This window comes from Leopardus geoffroyi, chromosome C2 (assembly GCF_018350155.1).
Source record: "Leopardus geoffroyi isolate Oge1 chromosome C2, O.geoffroyi_Oge1_pat1.0, whole genome shotgun sequence".
NCBI lineage: Eukaryota > Metazoa > Chordata > Mammalia > Carnivora > Felidae > Leopardus > Leopardus geoffroyi.
The window spans coordinates 28,015,429-28,040,942 of NC_059333.1; the positions used below are offsets into that span (position 1 = coordinate 28,015,429).

Below are 25,514 nucleotides of genomic sequence, written 5' to 3' on the forward strand. Positions count from 1 at the left end.
CCCTGTTTTGTTTTTAAACTGTGTTCTAGTGAGACAAGCCACGTGACCAATTTTTAGATACAATCCCTTTGGCGCAATTAGCTCAAGGCTATCCATTCAACTGTAACCATCTAAAAGTAGACACTACCAGATTTCCTAGGTTATGGATCATTTTGAATATAATTTCATCTGGTTTTGGGAAATAAAGCTCACAAAAGTACTTCAAATGTGTCTTTTTCTGTCTTATGAAAGTAGGCACAATGCAGTGCCGAGTGCAATATGGCTACGGTAACCTTTTTGGTACATTTAAACTTTGCATATGTTTAAATGCATCCTATGTAAGGATTTTATGTAGATAATCATATCAATTACAAACAATTACAAGTTTGTTTTGTTTGTATTAACCATGTTCCATTTACTTGTGAGATCTGCTAGTTCCAATACAATGTTGAATTTAAATGGTGAGAACAAGCACGCTCATCTCATACCTCATATCATGGAGAAGATTTTTAAAGTCTCACCATTAAATTTTTGTTTTCTGTAGTCTTTTATTTTATTGTTTTTATTTTTTTCATGTTTATTTACTTTTGAGAGAGAGACTGAGAGTGAACAGGGGAGTGGCAGAGAGAGGAGGAGACACAGAATCCGAAACAGTCTCCAGGCTCTGAGGTGTCAGCGCAGAGCCTGACGTGAGGCTCCAACTAATGAACCGTGAGATCATGACTTGAGCTGAACTCGGACACTTAACGACTGAGCCACCCAGGCCCCCCTGTAGTCTTTTAATAAATAGCTTGTAGACCTATAGAGCTATCAAAATTTAGCACAGGAATCAAAAATTACTCTAGGTGATATAAGGAGGAAGAAACTTCAAAAACACTTGAAGTGTCATTGGAAGAACTGGAGAAGGGAGATTTGGGGAGGCCGATGCTAAAATTTTGTTTCGAGTTCACCTACCATAGGTGTCATCAGAGGTCAATAAATTTGCAGCTGGTGCTGTCACTGTTGCCATTACCACAGCTGCTTTACCACAGATTTGGTACCACAAATCTGGTACCAAAAAGGGAGAATCGTGAGTAAGGAACCAATAAATCCTGTTGGCTCTTGCTTGTCTACCATCTCTGCCAAAGGAAGACGGTCTCTGCTTTTGTATCAGTCAGGGTCTAGCAAAAGGCACAGTAGTTACCTGAAGAGATACAACTGAACATCAGTATTTTAAAGCTAAGTCTAAGGTTGTTAACAGTGTCACGTGAAAGGGAAAAAAAACCCACTAAAATCATAAAATATAGAAATAGTAACTTCAGGAAGCAGTGACCACTCCTAGGTCAAGATGAACAAAGACGGGGTTGGAATTACTAAAATTTAAAAGCTCTAAGGAAGAGATTTGTAGAAGTGAAACTCAGACATCTGAAGAGATGGAGATAGTGGGCTGGTGCCTGGTTTCTCGGCAGAGTAATGAGGCTATTTCTGGAAGTTGTGGAAATAAAATCCCAACCAGATTCAACTGTAGCTAAGGAAAGGAAATACCTCTGCTGGGTGTAGTAACAGTGCCAGTGTGCCCGTGTAGGAAGGAGTTAATATAGCAGCTCTGATGTTGCCCTTTGAAGAACTTGCTTGTAAGGGTGGCATATGGAAACTTGACTTTGGAATTTTTCCTGTTACTAAATCATAAGACTGTTTTGCATGCCTTGGGCACTAAACCCTGCTGTACCAGCTTATCAAAATTGTTTGTGCAAACAATGTGATTCATAGTAAATACCTGCTTTTCTTCTGGGAGTCTGGAACTTTGGAAATCATGGCTTGTTGGGTAGGGAAAAAGTGCCAATGTGACCAGCCCCCAATGAAAATCCTGGACTCAGAGTGACATCGGCATCATGGCAGGAGAAGACATTTCTTCTTTTTGGTCCTCATTTCAACAGCAAGAATTCAGCATCCATCCACCGTCACGGTCCCTTTGTGGGAGCCATGGAATCCAGCACCTGTGCCAAGGAACATGGGCAGGAGCTGTGCCCAGCTGTGCATTGGCCCACAGGCAGACAAACATTGTGGATATCCTAGTTGTGGACTCTGCAGTGATTTATGAACAGTTCTTGCCCTTCAGCTGTTGTCCAGGAACTCCTGGAAAACTGTCTTAGAAAATCATCCATGGACAAGGGGGTTTTTGTGGAAGTCCAGGTTTCCTGAGAAGTTCCAGCACATTGCTGGAGCAAAAACAAAACAAACAAACAAACAAACAAAAGTATGTCTGGATACATAGGAGAGGGCAAGAGGAATAGTTCTACTTTACCTAAATTTCCCATTCCCCAGGGTGACACATCTCAGAGCCAAGAGAGATTTTCTTGGCCCATGATTTGTCCCACAGGGGAAAGGGAGAGCATGTGAAAGAATATCCTGCTTACCCAAGATGTTGCCAAAGGAGCTCATTTCTGTCTTGCCCATTAGACATTACCGAATCCTGAGCTACATGACTAGAGGGTGGAAAAAGGTTGGGAGAACAACGGATAGGACTCTTGGGGGGGCATAAAAGGATATGGATCCTACTAATTGCATTATGGACTCCATCAAAGAGCCTACCTATGAGCCACTGGGAACATCTCATCCATGAATCTCCTGAAATTAGTAACATGAAAAAATATGAAGATGTACAACACACTGGTAATGGTACATATAAAGTCAAACTTAGAACATTCTAATACTGTAATATGGTGGAATGTTACACTCAACTCTAGTACAAAGGTTAAAGAGTAAGAGTATTAAAAATAATTTGTTAAAAAGTACACAATATGAAAAGAGGTAAATTGTGGTATAAAAAACATAAAAAGATGGAGTAAACGTGTAAAGTTTTTGTATGCAATGCAAGTTAAGTTGTTACCAGCACATAATAGACTGCTATATTTATAAGATGTTTTATGTAAGCCTCAGGGAAACCACAAAGCAAAAACCTGTAATAGATTCACAAAAGATAAAGGGAAGGGAATCAAAGCATACAACTGCAGAAAATCTACAAAGGAGGGCAGCAAGAGAGGAAGAAAGGAACAAGGGAACTGTAAAATATCCAGAAAACAATTAATAAGATGTCATTAGTAAGTCCTCACCTATCAATAATTTGCTAAATATAAACGGATCGGATTATTCAATCATAAGACATAAAGTGGCTGGATGCACTTTAAAAAAATACCTGACCGTATGCTACCCACAAAAGGTAGCTTTAAGGACACACATACAAATGGCAAAGGATATTCCATGCAAGGGGAAACCCAAAGAGGGCAGGGGCAGCCATATTCATATCAGACAAAATAGACTTTAAGCCAAAAATAGTAACAAGTGACAAAGAGGCTCATCATAGGGGGATCAATTCATCAAGAAGATGTAATGATCATAAATATATATGCGTCCAACATTGGAGTACCTAAATATATTAAAAAAATACCAAGAGCTATGAAGGGAGAAGTATACAATAATATAACAGTAGAGGACGTCAATAACCCACTTTCAACAATGGGTACATCATTCAGACAAGAAAAATAAGTAAATATTGCACTTGAACCATACTTCAGACTAAATGGACCTAACAAACATATACAGAACATTTCATTCGCTAGCAGCAGAATACACATTCTTCTCAAGTGCACACAGAACACTCTCCAGAATAGATCATATCCTGAGGTACTGTTCATTTTTCTTTAATTTTTTTTTTCTCTCTGTTCTTCAAAGTGGGTAATTTATACTGATTTATTTTAAGGTTCACTATTTCTTTCTTCTGCCATGTCTAATTTTTCTATCAAACCAATCTAGGAAAGTTTTCATTTTAATAACCATATTTTTTTTAGAATTTCTGTATAGATTATCTGTTTATTCATTGATATTTTCCTTTACTTATTTAACCATGTTTATTATTTTTGAACATATTTATAATAGCTACCTTGTAATCCTTGCCTGTTAATCCAATATCTGAGACCTGTTTGTTGACTGTTTGTTGACTCAGAGTCTGTTTGTTGACTGACTCCTTTTCCTGAGTATAAATTCATACATTCTTGGGGTTTTTTTGTATATAGATGAATTTGGGGTTAAAACGTGCAAATTACAGATAATACATTGCAGCAACTCTAGAGTCATTATATTCTTCCAAAGATGGGAGTTTTCTTTTATTTCTGGTGGTGCTTAGTTGCTGGGAATCAATCTACAAATTTTTTTCCACCCCCCAATTTTTCATGATATACAGCTGTGTATCTATCTACCTTGTCTTCCCACTGCTGCTTTTTCAGCCTAACCCCCTGTTGCTCAGACATTAGAATCACCATTCTGTTGTTTTCTTATTTCTAGGGGTTTTCCTAATTTTCATCTGTTTTGCAAGTTTTGCCTTAACTAAATTTTGACACTTGAAGATTTTTGCAACCCAGGCTATGCATGGTTAGACAATGCATTCAGTAAAGAAAAGCATCAGACTCACAAATCTGGATCCACACCATTTTATCTTCAGACAGTGGATCTCTCTCTAGTTTCTCCTGACTTTTCCACAACCATCCCTCTGCTTTTCAAATACGTGAATAGTTTTGCCAAAGATTTGGCATCTAGTGCTCTGATGGGGTACCACTCCTTCCTACGTGTTCCCATTACTCCCTTCGTCTGCTTGTTCCCTTAATTAAGAACATGGAACTTTAGGGATGCCTCGGTGGCTCAGTTGGTTAAGCTTCCAACTTCGGCTCAGGTCATGATCTCACAGTTTGTGAGTTTGAGCCCCACCTTGACAGCTGTGCTGACAGCCCGGAGCCTGGAACCTGCTTCGGGTTCTGTGTCTCCCTCTTTCTCTGCCCCTCCCCTGTTCATGCTCTTTTTCTCTCAAAAATAAATAATGAAACATTTCAAAAAATTAAAAGAAAAGAAAAGAACCATGGAATTTTATACCTGGAAAGTATCTTAGAAAAAGTATAATCGCCTCATTTTAGAAGCACCAGAAGAAGCCTCAGAAGGTGAGATGAGTGGCCCAGGGTCACAGAACCAGTTAGCGGCTTGGTTTCCTGATTTAGTTGTGATAACTACTGTGATGCCTGTACCAGAGGCACTGGATGGTTCCAATGCAGTTGGAGAGTGCCAAATAAATGAAAGATACCATCCCAACCTGAGGTATGCCCATACTGGTTTTTTTTCGGAGAGATAATATGTGCATAGTAAAGTGAATTGTGAGCAATTACAAAAGCAACTTAGCTTTTAGTGTAGAATAATATAAAACTAACTAAATATAGACGGGGGAGTTTTAGGGCTACAAGCTCAGGCAACCTAATGTGTATTACTTGGCCTTAAAACCCTAGCAAAGGGGAAATTTTTAATACATCAGAAATCCATGTAGTATTACTGTATTTCTTCAGACTACGAATGCACAGTGCCAGTAGATGCATCATTTCTGTGGCACTGGTAAGTGTCAGAAGGGCTTTTGAAATTTTGACAAGTTAAATTTTTTTAAGTGCTTGGCTTTCTGTGGCTCTCTCTGTTATGAAGCCTCTATGAATCTCCTGTGATAGAGCATCGGATCACATTTCTTGGTGTGTAAGATATAAGAACTAATTTTTAGGAAACTTTAGCTTCTTCTTCATCCTTGTATCTTTGGGCCTATTAATAGGAAGGACATAATTTTTTTTCTCGAAGATTCTAATGTATTATGAAAGCTCTTACTTGTGTATGAACAACAGAAATTTTTTCTGCTTATTTGTTCCATGTAGCCTACTTTTTATGATGAAATGACATAGGCATAGAGTTCAAGCGTGCTACTGAAAAAAACGGAATTGATGAGTTAAACAAGGAAGAGAATAAGTAAAAAAAAAAATACTATGTAATTTTATGTAAATGTTTAGTGTTTATTAATTTGAAGCATATACTATGATTTTAAGACTAAATTTACATGCAACGCCAGTTGTTACTTTTACAGATATGATCCATTTAGTTTTTGCTTAAAATCTTTGGATAGCTTATAATATGAACGAGTTTAAATTAATTACCATATTATAAAAACAATGCTTTTCAAACTCCAGGAGCAATTAAATTTGTGTTATTGAATCAAATCGTTTATTTGAATAAGAATCTTTATAGATTAAGAATTTAATTTTCCAACCCTTTTGCAAAATTCTTCAGCTAGATGGCAGGAAGGCAGCATTGTTACTTTGTCAAGTGGTCCAAAAAAATCTTTTGACTCACAGAAATGAAACTACCCTACCGTCCTCTCCATCCGAAAAGAAGGGAAGCATTTTAAAGCTAGAAGAAGTAATGCTTTGGGACTGAGAGACTCATTGAACCAAAAGCCTTCTCTGAAGTGTCATTTTTAAACAGGCAGAGAATTGTGGAGATATTTATAGAGTGGGTCTTCAAATGGTCACAAACTTATTTAGGCAAACGCTTGCTGAGATTAGTATTTATTGCCTGGGAAATAAAGTGACTACAAGATAGTTGCATGGTTCTAAGTGGAGAAGCTTGCGTATAATCTGGTCCAGAAATCAGCAAAGAGGGGTTTGTTGATAGCGGTTCAGCTTGAGTGTTACCTGTTAGGATCAAAAGATGAATATTATGCTCAAAAGTAATTTAAGGGAACTTTATTTTGTTTTTGACAGTTAATCGTTAAATTGAAAACAAGATCAGGGAAAAGGAAATATTTTAGGCAGATCCAAGAACCTACCTTTGATACAATCTTCCCCCAAAGAGCCATAATTGCTATGCCTATTGGCTTGGCTATGGCCATTGATTTGGGAATATGTTCCTTGAATTTCCACATTTCAAAGCAGATCTTACTTTCTGAAAGTGCAGAAAGCTAATTATATCAGGCAACTTAAGAAGCCAAAAAAGGGTTCATTAAGATACTAAATCCAATATCTTATACACGGACTGCCCTACTTTCTTACTATGACAGTGGGTTTGTGGTTTTAACCATCTTCCCTCTATACATTACATGGAATACTGTGTAGATATATGCAAATATTAATGTGGGAAGTAGATTAGTTTATAGTACTGACTAAGAACTTGAAGATCTGGGACACAAAACAGGGACATTTTCATGAAGCATAAAGTGAGCTAAGGAAAACCAAGTCTGGGTGACATATGTGGCCTGGGTGGTAAGTATTCCTGGAAGAGAGAGGAGAAAGGGAAGATAGTAAAGATGAATGGCGTAGTGTTTCCCCTTGGGTTTGTAGAAAGGGATATTTGGATAAAGGTAGGTCACCTTAAAAATGCATGTTGAGGGGCACCTGGGTGGCTCAGTCAGTTAAGCTGAGGTTAACTTCAGCTCAGATTATGATCTTATAGTTTGTGAGTCTGAGCCCTGCGTTGGGCTCTGTGCTGGCAGCTCAGAACCTGGAGCCTGCTTTAGATCTGTGTCTCCCTCTCTCTCTGCCTCTACTCCACTCATGCTCATGCTCTGTTTCTCTTTCAAAACTACATAAACTGAAAAAAAATTTTTTTTAAAGAAAAGTCATGTTGATATCACTCAATGGAAGTTAAGAAGCTGACTGAGAAAACATATATATATATATATATATATTTGATGTAAGTACATATATTATTTATTATATATTATATATGTACTTATATAAGTAAAGATAAATAATATATATCTATCTGTATCATGTAAGTAATAATAAATCATATATATATGATATATATATATATGAGATAATTTTTTTATTGTGAAAGATTAAAAATGTCACTTGGAAATAAAGGGCATGTACAGAAATGGGTTGAGAACACAATGGTTGGAAAAGGAGGGGCTATAAATACAGCAGTCTACACATTACATATCTCAGAGGAACAAACTCCTTCACACACAGGTTTTATAATACCAGATGGTCTATTTGTTTACAGTATTAAAAAAAAATCTAGAATTAGCTACAGGGGTATGTATATCATATGTATACGTACACAGATTGATTAGTATGAAAACGATATATATTATCTTTTAAAAAATTCTTACCCACTCTGTGCTACAGATAAATTAATTTCATTCTTTTTTTAGACATTAACATTTCATTTTGGTAGCATTATATATATATATATATATATATATATATATATATACACATTTATAGTTGGTATTATTATTTTTTTCAACGTTTATTTATTTTTGGGACAGAGAGAGACCGAGCATGAACGGGGGAGGGGCAGAGAGAGAGGGAGACACAGAATCAGAAACAGGCTCCAGGCTCTGAGCCATCAGCCCAGAGCCTGACGCAGGGCTCGAACTCACGGACCGGGGGATCGTGACCTGGCTGAAGTCGGACGCTTAACCGACTGCGCCACCCAGGCGCCCCTATAGTTGGTATTATATAGATATATTCTATCTTGAAGAGTAAATGCTTGATATATAAATATGTAACACCTCTTCTTTTTTTTTTGCAAGTCAAACTGACAAAAATCTATATTTCTAAACCCACAGATTTTTGTGGTGGATCATATTTCTTACATTAATTTCACAGGTAGTAGTTTTTTACCTGAAGTTCAAATAACATACTACTCATGTCAGTTTAGAGATCAATAGTGTGAACTTCTGATACGGAAGAACTATAGAAATAACAAGTGCAGCTTCTGTTTTTAAAATGGCCTCTGTGCATCATACCGCTAGTCCCAAATGGAGACCAAGAAAGCAAGGTCATTTTAAATCTGTACGTACATCTTGCTTTCCTGGCTTAACACTAATCATTGACTGTGTCCTGCATATCGGAAGGGAGAGGATGAAGGATATAGAAGAACGCACTTTGAAAACATGTACTCAATGTTGCATATCCAAAAGCCCCCAGGGGATTAAACAATCAGAAAGCCCTACATCATTTGCATTTTAATGGATAAAAATAAGAGTTGAAACATTTCTTTACACTTAAACTACCGTGAAAAATCTTGTGTAGTTAATAGGACTGAAGTGGTGGGAGGCGGAGGAAGAAACAGAGACTCCATGAAATTTAAGGAAAATTCATTTCCTTTACCGAACTGGAGCGGGGCTGATTAAGTCAAAGTGCCTGACTCTGCTAGAGACACATTTTCCTAATGAAAAGTACTGTAACTTCAGACCTTTCACATTTTCCATGAATAGATGTCATTACTCATTATCACATTTATCATTACTTGTAAAACAATGAGGTGGCAGCAGGGGGAAAAGGACTAAAATAGAGTTGAAAAAAATTCAGTACTGGCTTCGGTAGTTTAAGTGAAGGCTTTTGTGAAAAAGCAAAAACAACCTTCATGCTTACTCCATCATACCTTTGGAAAAGTGATATGATGTAGGGGGCCAATTTTAGGAAAAGAAGAGTGACCACAGCTACTCTCTTCTCTAAATATGAATTAGAAATGATAAAGAACTTGACTGGTCTAATTCTGAAATAGATAATGAGTTGTTTAAGTGATAATTACGGAATCTCTTTATTTTTGGAAACCCATTAACAGGTATCTCTTTAGTCTTAGAAAAAAACCTTTATAAATATTGAATTGTGCTATCCCATATACAAATTTCTTTCAAATTATGGAATCTGACTAATTTCACAGGAACTCCTTGGCATTAATTAGCTTTATGATTTAATCAACTAAAGACATCATTTATTAATTTCAATTTGAAAAGCCAGGAAAAAAAGAGTATCACCTTATTATCTTTAGTCAAAGTTCTGTAAACGTTCATATGCGTTAGACATTGAAAAAAAAAGGTGCCCGCAAGCCTTGTGAGTTTCTCCAATTCAAAGAACAGGATTTATCAATGGGTAGCTGCAGCAGGTCTTAGAGTAAACTCTTACTGCCAAACTAGAGAATACAAAGGGTTTGACTAGTTTTGTAATGAAGACACAATGGCCATTTGTTGAATTTTTAGTCTAGTAGGTAGGAAGAGGGAAGTAAACCCTACATTACTGTCAAGTTCAAGCAACTCCTCATTCCCAATAAATAAATCTTGACCATGTTCTTCAAATACCAAGCTGTAGTGAAATGATGAAGAGGCCCTTAAGTATACCATCTTGAATAATGAAGAAAAGTAGGAGGCCTTATATATAGATGAAAAATCCTATAGCTGGCTGGGTGCCAGAAATTCTAGCAAGACCCCATTCAGAACACGTAGAGATTTTCAGATGTGATTCTTATATGTTACTTGCCACTAGCTCCTCAAGATTATGAATTGTACTTGAGGTATTAGAGAAGTCGAGAATGAATTGTACTCGTAAACAGAAAACATATTATAAATCAGTAGATCCATTTTCCACTTAGGATATTGGATACCCTGAACTCAAAGAGTTGATATGTGTAAAATAGGCAAATAAAGGTTGTGCAAATATTGTGGAAATGTTATTGCTTGCTTCCATTGACAGATTTATTATTAGAAATAACCATATTCGCAATGTAGGACATTTCTATATCATGAAATCTGGTTTCAGAAATGTGTTCTTTCTGACTTCCTGAAGTTTTTGATGTCTGCATTCTCTTTCTTAACTACTCTAATTTATCTGCCACTAACTAATTTTCAATACAAATATGATAAATGAAATTTTCTGCTTGTATTTTCCAAGTATTCAATTATTCAGAAGAATGAATGGAGATGGGAAGTTAAAGTTTTTAGCAATCATTCTTAATAGAAAAAGACTGATTGCATTCTTTTGTGACAATCCTGAGCATTATTTGAGTTAAAGCTACACAAGTTAGGGGCTGTTGTTTTTCTTTGTACTCATGCTATCTACACAATCAAGTTAGAAGACCTTGTGTCACAATTAGGGGGTTACCAGAAGGTGGGGTAATGATGCAGATCATCTTTCTCTTCCCAGTTTCCTAACACAAAGTCAGGTGACCATCAAAAAATGGCAGATGTCTTGATTGCTTATCACACTCCAACTCTGGGAAATCTTACACCCTTGAGGCTATGGATTCATAAATTTTGAAACAATAGTATTTACTATAGTGGCATTGTCTTTAATGTCCATTTCCTCTCAAAATGTGGAAGTGTTGGCCAAGGAGCAAAAATTGTCTTAGTCATTCTAAAGCCATTTTTTTCTCTTTTTTAAAGTATTTATTTATTTATTTATTTATTTATTTATTTAGATTGAGAGAGAGAGAGAGAGAGAGAGACAATCCCAAGCAGGCCCTGCAGCACTAGTGCAGAGTCCGTTGTGGGGCTCAAACTCACAAACCGCAAGATCATGACCCGAGCCAAAGTTGGATACTTAACCAACTGAACCACCAGGATGCCCCAATCTAAGGCCATCTCTGCATGTCAAATAGAAAGAAACTTATACCTGCATTCTTTAGCAAGAAAATTCAATCGGAAAAAAAAAAAATACCAGTCCTATGTATGCACTAATTTTTTAGGGAAAAATACTACAATAATAAACTTCAATAACCTCCCTGCAAATCAAAATTAACCCAAAACTGCTAAAAGAAAGGTTAAAAAATAGTGGAATCTGCTTATGTTTGCATGGTTTATTGTTTTTTTCAAACATCTGGCACATTTTCTGGCAGAGTACAGGTACTTAATGATTCATTCATTTAACAAGTATCCGCTGAGGGTCATCTATGATCCAGGACCTGTGTGAAGTTAGTGAAATGCACTTTTATGTAAGAGCAGTCATGGTTTATTCCTTCATGAAGCTTATAGTCTAGTGGGAGAAACAGATGGATAAAATATTCACACCAATAAATTTATATAAAATATAACTCTGTGTAAAATTATAATGTGTTAAGCACTATAGATGGGATGGTTTATAATGCTTATAATGTTTATAGAAAATGTAAAATAGAGAAGTTTAACCTAGTCGGAGGACATTGGAAAGGTTTTTTTGAGGAAGCAGGTATAAGTGGAAGAAGGGGTCCCTTAATTATGGTTACATTCTAATGAAATTGATGCAGATTGAAGGAGCATTTTAAATATATGAGAAAAGAGGACAATTTTATTAATATAAAAGGTACAAAGTTAGACTGGTAACTATCTGGGTATTTTGAGTTCGAGGTGTCTGGAATACTCGACATGGAGGAATTGGAGAGGTAGGTCTGTAGCTTAGCAGAAAAATCTCAACAGTAGAAACTAATTTAGAGAATCTTTAGTATATGAATTATAGTTAAAAGACTTTGGAATTGCCTCAGGAATAATTAATTATATGACTTTCTGAATATGTTCCCTCTCCAACTTTTATCTACATCCTAACCCCTGGAATCTGTGACTATTAGCTAAATGCAAAAGAGATTTTGTAGATGTGATTAAATTAGGATACTTTAAGATTAAGATAAAACTAAGATTATCCTGGGTTATCTGGTGGGCCTGATATAATGCTCCTTATAAGACAGACTCAGGAGGAATCAAAGTCAAGAGAAAGAAATGTGATTATTGAAACAGAGGTTGAAGTATTGCTCTTTGAAGATGGAGGAAAGAACAACAAGGTAAGAAACACAGGTGGCCCCTAGAAACTGGAAAAGGAAAGGAAACTGATTCTTCCCTCAGAAAATCCAGAAGACACCAGCCTTTCTAACACCTTGACTTTAGCCCAGTGAAACTGGTTTTGGACTTCTGACCTCCATTAACCATAAAGGAATAAATTTATGTTTTAAGTTTGTGACCATTTTGTTATAGCAACACAAGGAAACTAATAGATATGGAGAGGGAAGAAGAGGGCAGAAGATGAAATCTGAGGCAAGACTCCCCACTAGGAATAATGGGAGGAGAATGTTCTAGTGCAGAAGACCCCAGGAAGCAAAACCAAGGAAAGGTGGACTCACGGAAACCAAGAGAGCAAACATTTCTAGGAGAATGGAGTTGTTGGTAAGAGGTGATTAGAATCATAGACTCACCTAATCATAGGTGATTAGGATCTGTACTGGATAGGGAAGGACAGTAGAGTGAGAGGGGATGATAAGCTGGAGAAAGGTAGAGGCTGGACGTGGAAGACTAAGAACAGTGGGAGACTGGATGGATAGGGTTGTTGTGATCGGAGTAGAATACTGGAATTGAAGATCGTGGAGGCAAGTGCTGATTCAGCCTCGAAATGCAGAGAGGACTGGAGATGAGCTGATCCACAGGTGTACTGACCTTCAGAATAATGGTGGGTCTTAGAGCTTGAAGAAAGACTGGCCATTAAGTGCCTGATTTACCGAATTTGTGTTCTCGTCGCTGCACTGAGTGCAGCAATCACAAGGAATTTTCTTCTGCTTTTAAACGATATATTCATACTTTTTTTTGAGATGGAATCTTATCTTCTCATTTTGCTTACATGTGGATGGCTGGGTTCTAATACTTAATTTCCCTTAAAAATTAAAGTGCCCAACACTGCACTGCATTTTCTGGATCCATCCTTTTTTTGTTTTCCCAAGCTAGAGTCTAAAAGCTGAATATTTCATGTTCTGGTCAATTTTCTGTAGCCCGATGGTTGGAAGGAGGGAAGGTGGTCATGCACATGGGATAGCTCAGATGAAGTGTCATGGAATCTTTATTAGAACTCAGGGCTCTACTCTCTCCTCTGCCCTCTGCCCTGGCTTTGTTCTAGAGTAACTCTACCTAGTGGAAGATACTGTAGGTCAAGATCCTTTCACTGTGTAACCCTGGAGCTTTTACTTCTATCAGAGGTGCCCTGTAGTTCCTTTCTCTTGACTTCACTTTTCTCCTGGAGCACTTTCCACTTGTGTTCAATCCAAAGAAAAAGATTGAATTTTCTTGACACCATTTATATGGCATTTTTCTTCCCCTTCCGGAAACCTTTCTTTGTAGTTAGTTTATTAGATTGCATTATGTTATTTTCTTGTTCTTGTTTGTGGCTGTGGGTGAACATTTTTGACTGGGTTTTATTTATTTATTTTTTTGTTTTGTTTTTCTCACTTTGTTAAATTCCATGGGACAGAAATTAAATGATGCAGTTGTAATCTACCACCTTCCCCTGGATGCTTATAAACAACGTTTCTCTGGTTACGTATATTTATTATTTAGAAAAGGAAGTCAATCCACCAAAATTATATTTCAGATGCAGGACTAATTATTTTTATGAGGCTGAATTTATTATAGATACAGCTAGAACTAACTTGTGTTTTTAATTTCCTTAAAGTGCTTTGATTGTGCAGTGATTGGAGCAGTAAAAACCAAATATAAATAAGTACTTGCACCTGACAAATAATTTATAAATATTTTACATGTACTGTGACCATATTTATTTATGTACAGATAATACATAGTCGGACTATCTCTACAAATAAAAATGCTGACCACACAAAGTTGTAATTCATAGGTATTACATGTCTCTTCTCTCTCGGGTTATATTCCTCTGCATCCTTTCCTGTAATTATTTCCTTAACTCATGGCTGTCAGTTCTACTTTAAGACAAAAGCCAAGAAAATGTAGTTTTTGAGTTTGTGCCAGTAAGTTTTTCTGCCTTGGAGAAAATAATATTTCTAACTGTATATTACGGTTTTTATCATTCTGATGTTCTAAGTTAGAAACAATTGCCTGTTCTTGCCGAACTTTACATAAGCATATGTGAAGTGAGAAGCTAAGAAGAGAGACTATAATCACAATATTGCATAAAAAAATAAAGGCCAATGGAGCACCTGGGTGGCTCAGTCAGTTAAGAATCTGACTTTGGCTCAGGTCATGATCTCACGGTTTGTGGGTTCGAGCCCCGCGTCCGGCTGTGTGCTGACAGCTCAGAGCCTGGAGTCAGCTTCAGATTCTGTCTCCCTTTCTCTCTGCCCCTCCCCTGCTTGTGCTCTGTCTCTGTCTCCCTCAAAAATAAATAATAAAACATTTTTTAAAATTAAAAGAGAAATGCCAAGGGGCGCCTGGGTGGTTAAGCCTCCAGCTCTTGGTTTCAGCTTAGGTCATGATCTTGAGGTTTGCGAGTTTGAACCCCGCATCAGGCTCCATGCTGACAGTGAGGAGCCTATTTGGGATTCTCTTTCTTTCCCTCTCATGCTCTCTCTCTCTCTCTCTCTCAAAATAAATAAATACACTAAAAAGAAATGCCAAGTGAGTTAATTCAGATGCTAACACCGTATATACAGTCCCTATTTAATTCAACTCAGGATTGCCATTTAATCCTCTTTTAGTTGATACACCCTTGATATGAATGGGTGTTCCAACATTTGAGGAAGACACAAAAGAGTATATCTCATAGGGTCAGAATGAGATAAAAATATGTACAAGCCATACACACACCTACACACACATAGTGAATTGAAATAAAAGTGGTCAGGTGACTGTGATACTGGCAATGACTGGTAGCTTTGTGACTGTCATCCTGCCCTGCTTGCTCTCTCTAGCACAAAACTGTTTCCATGTATACTAGGGGCACCTGGGGGGCTCAGTCAGTTAAGCGGCTGACTCTTGATTTCGGCTCAGGTCATGATCTCAACGTTCACGGGATTGAGCCCTGCATCGGGCTCTGCAACTGCCTGGGATTCTCATTCTCTCTCTCTCTGCCCCTCCTCCATGCTCACTCTCTCTCTCAAAATAAAAAAATAAACTTTACAAAAAAAAAAAAAAAACAACCCTGCTTCAATGATGCTACCATCTCATTGGTTATATATAAAGGAATGCCTACTACAAATGTCTTTCATTTATTTTTGTTGTTCCAAGAAGCAAAAGACTGGCAGGAAGCCTGGATTTATTTCATTAACATTATGTCAAGTCCCACCAACAAACAAAAACTGACAGTATGTGTGAACCATAAAAAAGATCCTAATGTTATTCTGCTCTTTGATCTTTGGGATCTGTAATTATTAATAAAAAAAATCAAGAAAGTGCAATAACTTCTAAACATTACATTTCAATCTAGGAGAAGTTGCTAATGAGATACCACTGAAGACTCAATGGGTAATTCCAGATGCATGTTACCTTAAGACGATTTTTTTTTAGTGTCTATTCAAGAGGGTAGAGTCATCTGAGTTTAGTTTACCTTTAGAATCCCAACGTGGGGTCCTTCTTCCTTCGTTTTCTTGAGACAGTCCATATTGTGCTTGCATATACCACTAATACTAGGTAAGGGTATGCATAGAGAGATGCAATTTGTAAAGATTTGTACCATTTCATTGTGGAGGATTGCTAACCCTGGTCAAAATACATTAGTTCCAGTGCTCAAGTCCTACCAGATCTGGCAGCATTAGTAATGTATGAGGCATGTTTTTATGTGACTCTTCTGTATCTTAGGAGTGGCTGGAATACACTTTGACATGATAACATATGTCAGCTAGTACCTCTGTAATCTCTCTGAAATATATTTGTATGCTCAAGTTACTTATGTAATGTTTTGTAAGATAGAGCTGTTGTAAAGATGTTACAGATGTTTACAGATGTAAAGATGTTGGGCGCTGTATATTGTCACTGGAGAATTGATTTGAGTTTTCAGTAACCGCTGCCTTATAAAGCTACAGAGAAGTAGATTTTGAAGTGTTGGCCCTCTCCTCTCTGCCCCCACTACCATAAACCTGCACATATCTCATTATACTGTGACTGACGCAATCTCCAATTTTCTCCAGGTTAATTCTGAATAACTGAGTGGTAAATTTATGTAATTGAAGTAGGTAAAATAACTAAGTGTTGTTTCATGGCCAACTTTGCAGTCCATTGGGGCAAAAATTAAAATGGCTGACTCACAAAGAAAGGAAGGGAACAACTAATTTGGTCCTATTTATTAATTGAGCAACTACTTCTGTAATTGGGTAGGTATCTCATTAAATAGTCAGTGAAATCACCTTAGGCATCATCTTACTCCTAAATGGGATGTAGACATTGACTACTAGACTAGGAAATTATTTTGTATTTTGTTTAGTGAGTTTGTGGTCAGTAAAATTTCTTACCACTTCAGTGAAAGTTTATTTATTTATCTTAGCTGAAGATGCAGTTGTCCATAATTAGATTTATTGGCTTTAATTTTCTTCTTTTGGAGAAGCATCTGGGTGGTTCAGTTGGTTAAGCGTCTGAGTTTTGATTTCTGTTCAGGTCACAATCAGGGTTCGTGAGATCTAGCCTCACGTCGGGTCAGCACTGACAGTATCGAGCCTGATTGGGATTCTCTCTCTTCCTCTCTCTCTGCCCCTCCCCCCACACACTCTCTCTCAAAGTAAATAAATAAATTAAAAAAAAACTTTCCTTTTTTTTTTTTTTTTGTAAAGCTTCTGGTCCTTTGCAAACTCTTACAAAAATTTGAAGAAAAAGGAATCCTTCCAAACTCATTTAATGAGGTCAGCACTATTCTGCTACCAAAACCAGACAAGGACAATAAAAAATATATATAGGCCTATGTCTTTGGTGAATATAGATGTATAAATCTTCAAAAATATTAGAAAATTGAATTCAACAATCCATTCAAAGGATGATACACCATGATCAAGTGGGATTTATTCCAGAGATGCAAAGATGGTTCAACATCTACAGATAATTTAATGTGATACATCACATTAATGAAAAGAAACATAAAAACTATATAATCATCTCAAGAGATGTAGAAGAAGTGGTTGACAAAATTCAACATCCATTTATGATAAAACCACTCAAAATGTGAGGATAGAGGAAAAACTCCTCAACATCACACAGGTCACATATGACAAACCCACAGAAAACCCCACACTCAACAGTGGAAAGCTGAAACCTTTTCCTTTAAGATCAGGAACAATAGAAGGATGCCCAGTTTCACCACTTTTATTCAACACAGTACTGGAAGTGGTGGCTGTGGTAATTAGGCAAGAAAAAGAAATAAAAGGCATCTGCATAGGACAGAAAGAAGTAAAACTATCACTATTTGCAAATGACATAATGATACAGACAATCCTAAAGACCTTACCCCAAAACTCTTAGAATTAATAAATAAATTCAGTAAAGCTGTAGGATAAAAAATTGATATATAAAAATTGATTGAACTTTTATATACTACTGATGAACTATCAGAAAGAGAAATTAAGAAAATAATCTCATTTACAATGGCATGAAAAAGAATAAAATGCCTAGGAATAAATTTAACCAAGGAGGTAAAATAGCTGTACACTGAAAACTGTAAGGGATTGGTTAAAGAAATTGAAGAAGATACAAATAAATTGAAAGATATTTTCTGCTCATGGATTGGAAGATTAAAATTTTTTAAAATGTCCATACTATCCAAAGCAATCTATAAATTCGGTGCAATCCTTATCAAAATTCCAATGACATTTTTCACAGAACTATAACAAATAATTTTAAAATTTGTATGGAACCACTAAAGACCCTGAATAGCCAAAGCAATTTGGAGAAGGAAGAACAAAGCTGGAAGTATTACCTTCCCTGATTTCAAACTATACTATAAAGTTATAGTAATCAAACAATAGGGTATTGGCAGACAACAGACATATAGATCAATGGAACAGAGTAGAGAGCCCAGAAATAAGTGCATGTATATAAGGACAATAATTTACCACAAGGAGTCAAGAGTATACAACGGGGAAAGGATAATCTGTTCAATAAAAGGTGCTGGGAAAACTGGATGCAGTCACATAAAGAAAACTAAAATTGGACCCTTACACCATATATAAAAATCAACTCAAAATGGATTAAAGACTTGAAAGTAAGACCTAAAACCACAAAACTCCTAGAAGAAAACATAGGAACTTAGCTCCTTGACATAGCTCTTGGCAATATGTTTTTTTTTTTTTTTTTGGCTCTAATTCTACAGGCAATGGCAACAAAAGCAAAAATAAACACACGAGGCTACGTCAAACTAAAAAGCTCCTGCACAGTGAAGGAAACCATCAACAAAATAAAAAGGTAATCTGAATGTGAGAAGATATTTTCAAATCATATATCCAATAAAGGGCTGATATCCAAAAGATATAGAGCTGATATACCTCAATAGCAAATGAACAGACAATCCGATAAAAAAATTGGCAGAGGATCTGAATAGATATTTTTCCAAAGAAGATCTATAAGTGGCCAACAGGCATGTGAAAAAGCTGCTCAACATTACTAATTAGCAGGGAAATGCAAATCAAAATCTCAATGAGATATCATCTTAAACCTGTCAGAATGGCTAGTATCATAAAGACAAGAAATAACTGGGGCACCTGGGTGGCTCAATCAGTTAAGCATCAGACTTCATTTCAGGTCATGATCTCACAGTTTGTGGGTTTGAGCCCCGCATCGGGCTCTGTGCTGACAGCTCACAGCCTGGAGACTGCTTTGGATTCTCTGTCTCCCTCTTTTTCTGCCCCTCCTCTGCTTGTGCTCTGTCTCTTTCTCTCAAAAATAAATAAACATTAAAAAAAAACCTTAAAGACAGGAAAAAACAAGCATTGGTGAGGATATGGAGAAAAAGGGACTCCTTGAGCACTGTTGGTGAGAATGTAAATTGGTGCAGCCACAGTGGAAAACAGTATGGAGATTCCTCAACAAAATTAAATATGGAACTCGCATATGATCCAGCAATCCCACCTCTGAATATTTATCTGAAAAAAATAAAGATATTACTTTTAAAAGACTTATGCCTCCCTATGTTTATTGCAGCATTCCTTACATGGACATGGAAACAACCTGAGTATCGACAGATGAATACATAAAAGAGATGTGGTAGAGACCCACAATGGGGCACTACTCAGCCATAAAGAAGAGGAAAATCTTGCCATTTGTGACAACATGGATGAATATTGAGGGTATTATGCTAAGTGAAATAAGTCAGACACAGAAATATGAATACAGTATGAATCCACTTATGGATGGAATTTAAAAAACAAAACAAAACAAAATTCCTAAGTACGAAAAACAAAAGGGTGGTTACCAGAGAAGAAGGGAGTTGAGAGTAGGCAAGAACAGGTGAAAGATGTCAATTGTACGGTAAGGGATGGTAACTAGACTTCCTGTGGTCTGTCTCTTTGTAGTGTATGAAAATATCAAATTATTATGTTGTATACCTGAAGCTAATATAACTTTATATACCCATTTTACCTAAGTTTAAAAAAAAAAGTTCCTGAATTGGACTAAAAGTGGCTCCGAGTGTCCTGAGCCATTTAAAATAACTTACATATTTAGAAAAGGATCATTGCTGTGGCAATCACAGTAAGCATGAGAGTTTTGAAACACAACAGTTTTTATTGCTCTGGGCTTATCTTTGCTAATTCAAGTAAAAAGACTAATATTTCCTGAAAAAGAAATGCAGATGGGAATTTAGTGCCTAGGAGAGTGGGGGGACAGGCAACATCCCTTTGAGCGGCAGAGCTAGGATGTCTGAAACTTCCACATCGGAGTTCCTTTAATCCCCTTCAGGCCCGACCTGAACACACAGTCCTTGGCTCTTTGCAAGAATGCAGACTGTTGACTTTCACCAAACCCTGGCCAATTACTATCAAGAGAAATGTCCCCAAACCAGTTATTTAAACCTAACCAAAGTGATTTTGGAATTTAGATTTTTTCACATAATTATTCAAAATCTTCAGACAGATTATAATGCCATGGATAAATGCCAGTCATTGTTATCAACGTTATGTTAAAAAGTCTGAATGTGTTGGAGAAGCATGATAAAGTGTTTATAGGTAAGATATTTGAATGATTGAAATTTGCTTTCAGCATGTGGGATAGGGAGGGTAGATGAAGCAATATTGGCAAGATGTTGACACCTGGGGCTCATGGAACCTTTCTCTCTACTTTTGATTACGTTTCAAAGTTTCCATAATAAAAAAGTGAGGAAGCCAGAGTATGATGTTATGATATGGATAACAGCACCTTTGGGTTCTAGGCACAATGTAAACACTAACTAATGGAAAATCTCAGAAGAGATACATTCTTTAGTTATATTGTGCTCTTATATTAAACAAATAAACTTATCAAGTAAAATGCCTTTCTTAGGGTAATAGAGGTAGGTTGAGGGTGCTCTCCTTTTCACCGTTAGTCAGCACTTATTGAACATTCCAGGTCAAATAACGGGTCCTAATCATGCGAGTAGGAATAAGGCATATCGCAGCCCGTGGAGGAAACCAGTAACGTAGACAGATAATTATAAAACAATGTCATTAAAAAATGGGAGGGAAGGCCATAGCATGTTTTTTCTAAGGTGTTGTGAACCACATGAATGATAGCAGGATGAATAAAACTAGCACATACTGCTGAAGGAAAAATAAATGGTTGAGGGTTGCTAGAGTTTATTCAAGGTAGGAGAAATGAGAGAGATGGAGAGGCAGGCAGCGAACAACCTGCAGGTGGTAGAGAGAGAGAGCCACTGAAAGGTTATAATGTAGGGCATGTGGGGTGGAGGGTAGGTTTGAGCAGACAACATTGGAAACAGGGAAGACAGAAAGGCATCTGTGGTAGTCCACCAGGCAAGAGACAAAGAGAACTCGAACTGGATCCAGACTTTGTGGGGGAAGGATAGTAAGAAAGGGTAGGGGGGTTCAGCCCAGGGTAGTATTACAGAAATAAAACCCTATAAATGCTTTCCTTTCCCTACTTCTCTTCTCTCATCCTTCTTAAATCTTTTCCCATACCCCTTTTCTTTCCTTGGCCTCTTTCACCTTCTCCTTTCTGTCATTTTTGTCAAGTCGTGTGCAAAGCTTAAATATTTAAAAATTTGTTTTGTATAGCTCAAATACATACATATGGAACAGAACTAGAAATACCAAATATATGTAACTTAAAAAAAAACGTTTCCTTTTCTGCCTTCCTCGCTTCTCAGCTACTTCTCAGCTTCTTACCTCGATGGAGACAGTCGTTGTTCCTTCGAAGGTTCTTGTGTAGTTGCTTCAGAGGCATATCATGCACTTATAACCATATATACATACTTGTAAAGATTTTTCAAAATAACTTGTGTGGGAAGATTTTGTGTGTACATACTTGACATGTTAATTAGCATGCAAGTTGCACTGGATTAAAATCTTACTAATTAATTTGATGGGTCATTTGATTACATAGAGCCTTCATTTGATTACATGCTGGCCTTCTTTTGCATAAAAAAATGAGCTCACCAAGGATACTCACATGAATAATCTTCTTTGGAAGATGAAAAGGGTTAAATTAAACTATCTGAACCTTTCCCTTTCTAGTGGATACGAATATTAACCTAATGTCTATGTGGAATCTTGATTAACTTTCGAAAACATCAGCAAACCGTTCTTTTGCCTATGAAGAGATTTGCTTATGTAACAACATATCATCTTGCTAAAAATTCTCTATCTTAACTGTCAAATAAGTGAGATCACAATTAATTGGTTTTAATTTTTTCTTTTTAAGTCAAAGAGAAAACCTTTGACGTTTCTTCAGTGGTAGGTTGTGGCTTTTCCATGTAGTAAACATTGCAGTTTCTGTTTTCACCTTGGGTGCACTGCAGTGAAACCCTTCCTGTAATAGTTCCTGGAAGAGCAGAATATATGAGCCTTTCATAAATAAATATTAGTACATTAGTCTTCTTCCAGCCCCAGCCAGATTTTCCTGGCTGCTTCTTTCCCCAGGTGGCCAGAAGAACACAATCCCTGATACCAGAGTTTGGCGGCTTCACATACATATCTGATCAACAGGAACACTCCCGCTCAGATAATGTTCTTGTATTTCTGTTGGTGAAATATGGGATAGTGGTTATCTGATACGCATAATAAAATAACTTCATACACGATTAAAAACATTATTTCTGAATTTGCGGTAGCATTTACCTTACAAGGAAGTCTTTGCGGTGTCTAAATGTGGTGTCTCTCCTGATCGGATGGGGGGCCCCCAAATGTGGGGTGAAGATGGGGTGGAAGCCATGGCGCGGGAGGGGAAAGAATTCACCGGAGGCAGAGCAAAGGAGAAAGAAGTTTATTGAATACACCGTGAAGGATCCGCTGGCAGGAGAGCAAAGGAAAGGCTCTCTGCCACCCGGCAGTGGGTGGGGGCTGTTTCTAAAGAGTGAAGGTGAGGAAGTATGGCGACATGTGGAATTTTCCCTTTTTTGGTAACTGCGCCTAGATGTAAGTAGCCCATTGGTCAGTTAGGGCCACTGGGTATTTTGAGGTCGGTCCACTCAAGCTTGTTTGCCTAAAAGTGGCCTCTACGGTCTTCTTTAACAAATCCTTGCTCAAGGAATTAATCCTTTAACTACATAAACATTTAGACTAAAAATAATGATTATGATTACACCATGTTCAAATTCTGGCTATTTCTTAATGTGATTTGCAGTCCTAAATGCTTGAAACCACATTGAGATAATTAAAGAGAATAAAAATTCCCAAAAATGTTAAGCACACATGGTCAAATTATACTTTTCCCCAATAGGAAGCTAGCTACCATACTCCAGAATACCATAATTTTCTTATATTTCAAACAAAAGCAGTCAGATTTACTGGGTATCCAATTAATGTTAATGTTATTTTACAAAATCAATTTGTTTTTGTATGTTGCAACTGAAATTCTATTTTTATACTACACATATTTTACTGAATTATTGAATAATACCTTCTGCACCAATTCGTTAGACTATAAGTTTATCTGTTTTATTCATTGCTGTATTCATTTTTATTTTGTATTCATATTTATTACATTGCTGTATTTTATTCATTGCTGTATAGTAAGTCCTCAATAATTATTTTTAAATCAACAAATACACCATTATATATGATCCATATTTCTGTACGAGTATTTATTTTCTTCATCACACATTGTATATCTTTTTTCAACTTAGATTGTTTTTTCTTTGTTGTAGAATAAAAGCTCTGCAGTATAGGATAAAAAAGATTAAAAAAAGTTTGCTTGGTTAACTCATTTTGTCCCAGTTGCATGAAGCCTCATATAGAAAAATATTTAGTTTAATGGTTTTATTATTTTCTTAAAAACCTGTCTTTAATGTTTATTTTGAGAAAGACAGAGAGAATGAGTGGGGGAGGGGGCAGAAAGAGAGGGAGACACAGAATCTAAAGCTGGCTCCAGGTTCTGACTGTCAACACAGAGCCTGATGTGAGACTTGAACTCATGAACTGTGAGATCATGACCTGAGCCAAAGTCAGACGCTTAACCAACTGAGCCACCCAGGAGCCACTAGTTTCATTATTTTCTGTACCTCATTTCCCTACTTCAGGTTGACTGTAATAATGGAAAAGTTGAGAACTGCAGCCATTCCCCACCCCCCAGGTAAGAATGGATTCTAATTAGAAAAAAAAAAAAAAAAAAAGAAAGAAAGAAAGAGCATGAGGGACAGAGAGATAGGAACAGAAGATATAGACTGATATTGGGAGAGAGTCTTGCTTATGTTAATAGGATTGCCATTAATGTGCCTTTTAATACAAAGTGCCCTACATTACTCTACATAGTTCATCATAAGCTAATGAAAGAGGTGCTTTAATTAGGAAGATAATAAGTGATTCAGAGACAAAAGGGAAGGATTCCAAACCATGACATCCATACACATCGTCAGCTGCCAAGAGGCTTTTGGGACAGGGTACAAGGGAGTAAGCTGCATAACACTTCAATAACTAGGTATCAAGGGAGATGACAGTGTCCTCAAAGGAAAGGCACACCCGTAAGGTGTTAAAATATCATGAGCCTCTACTGTGAGACAAAATATTAAGCCAATTTAACCTCTTGGAATTGCCAGAAGCAAATCAGAGCATCTCAAATTTTGGAACAAGTCACTAAAACATTCTTATATTCATTGTCCACACTATTAGTTTAATCTTAAAATCTGTAATAGTTCCTGCTATTCCTTAGAGAATCAATGGTGTATCATTTGAAATAGTAGAAAAATAACACTCCTGTTCCAAAGAAAATCATGCCAACCAATTGACTATCAGGATGCTGAGTACTAGTAAGAATTATGCTTGCTTAGATTACATAGAAGGAAAAATGAGATATAAATGTTGCACGTGACTATAAATCAATGATATAGCATAACTCTAGGATACCTTTCTTTTTCATTCTGTGTTCGCTTTCTTTTCCTAGACAACTACAAAAATTATTGGGTTATAAAAGATAATACAATATAATTTTAAGATTAACATATAAACATATTTCTACTTTTAAAAGGGAGGCACTGATGTTCGTTAGCATCTCGGTTTTATTTTCCTTCTGCAAAACAAAGGTCTCTATAGGAATTAGGAGTAAACATTAGAAATATGTCGGATGAAGACCACTAGGCCAGTGCTACTCAAAGTTTGCTTCACAGCCTGGTTCCTGTCCCTGAACTATTACTGAGTCACAATAAAATAAGTACAGACATTGAGAAAAAAACATTTAGAAATTTTTGCAAAGTTTCTACTGAATTTGATAGTAAAAAACTGAGACTTTTGATGTAGGTATTTTTTTAATTTCATTTTTTCCAGTAATTTTTTTTTTTGCATAAGTAATAAGAAACAAATCTTTTGTTATGGGTAGTTTAGTAGATACTGGACTGAACTACTTTGGAAAAAAAGGTGCTTACATCATCCTTTCAAACTTCTTTGGAATCATCTTACATATCTAGAACTTCGAGTGTTATAAATTTCTGTTTCTTTAGAAAGTAGACTGCTGGTTACCAGGGCCCGAGAGGTGGAGAAATGGGGACATGTTGGTCAAAGGGTGCAAACTTTCAGTTATAAGATGAAGAAGTTTTGAGGTACCTGGGTGGCTCAGTGGGGTAAGCCTCAGACTCTCGATCTTGGCTCAGGTC

The 25,514-nt window shown here is 36.7% G+C and overlaps 1 long non-coding RNA gene across 1 annotated transcript; it reads right to left on the reverse strand.

Annotated features, from left to right (window-relative positions):
* Nucleotides 1-767: 767 nt before the first annotated feature.
* Nucleotides 768-21,697, reverse strand: LOC123576061. Its single transcript, XR_006701142.1, has 3 exons — nucleotides 21,598-21,697; nucleotides 2,551-2,586; nucleotides 768-2,177 (listed from the first exon to the last, which is right to left on the reverse strand). It is a non-coding gene; the product is annotated as an uncharacterized LOC123576061 (long non-coding RNA).
* Between the last annotated feature and the right edge of the window lie 3,817 nt (nucleotides 21,698-25,514).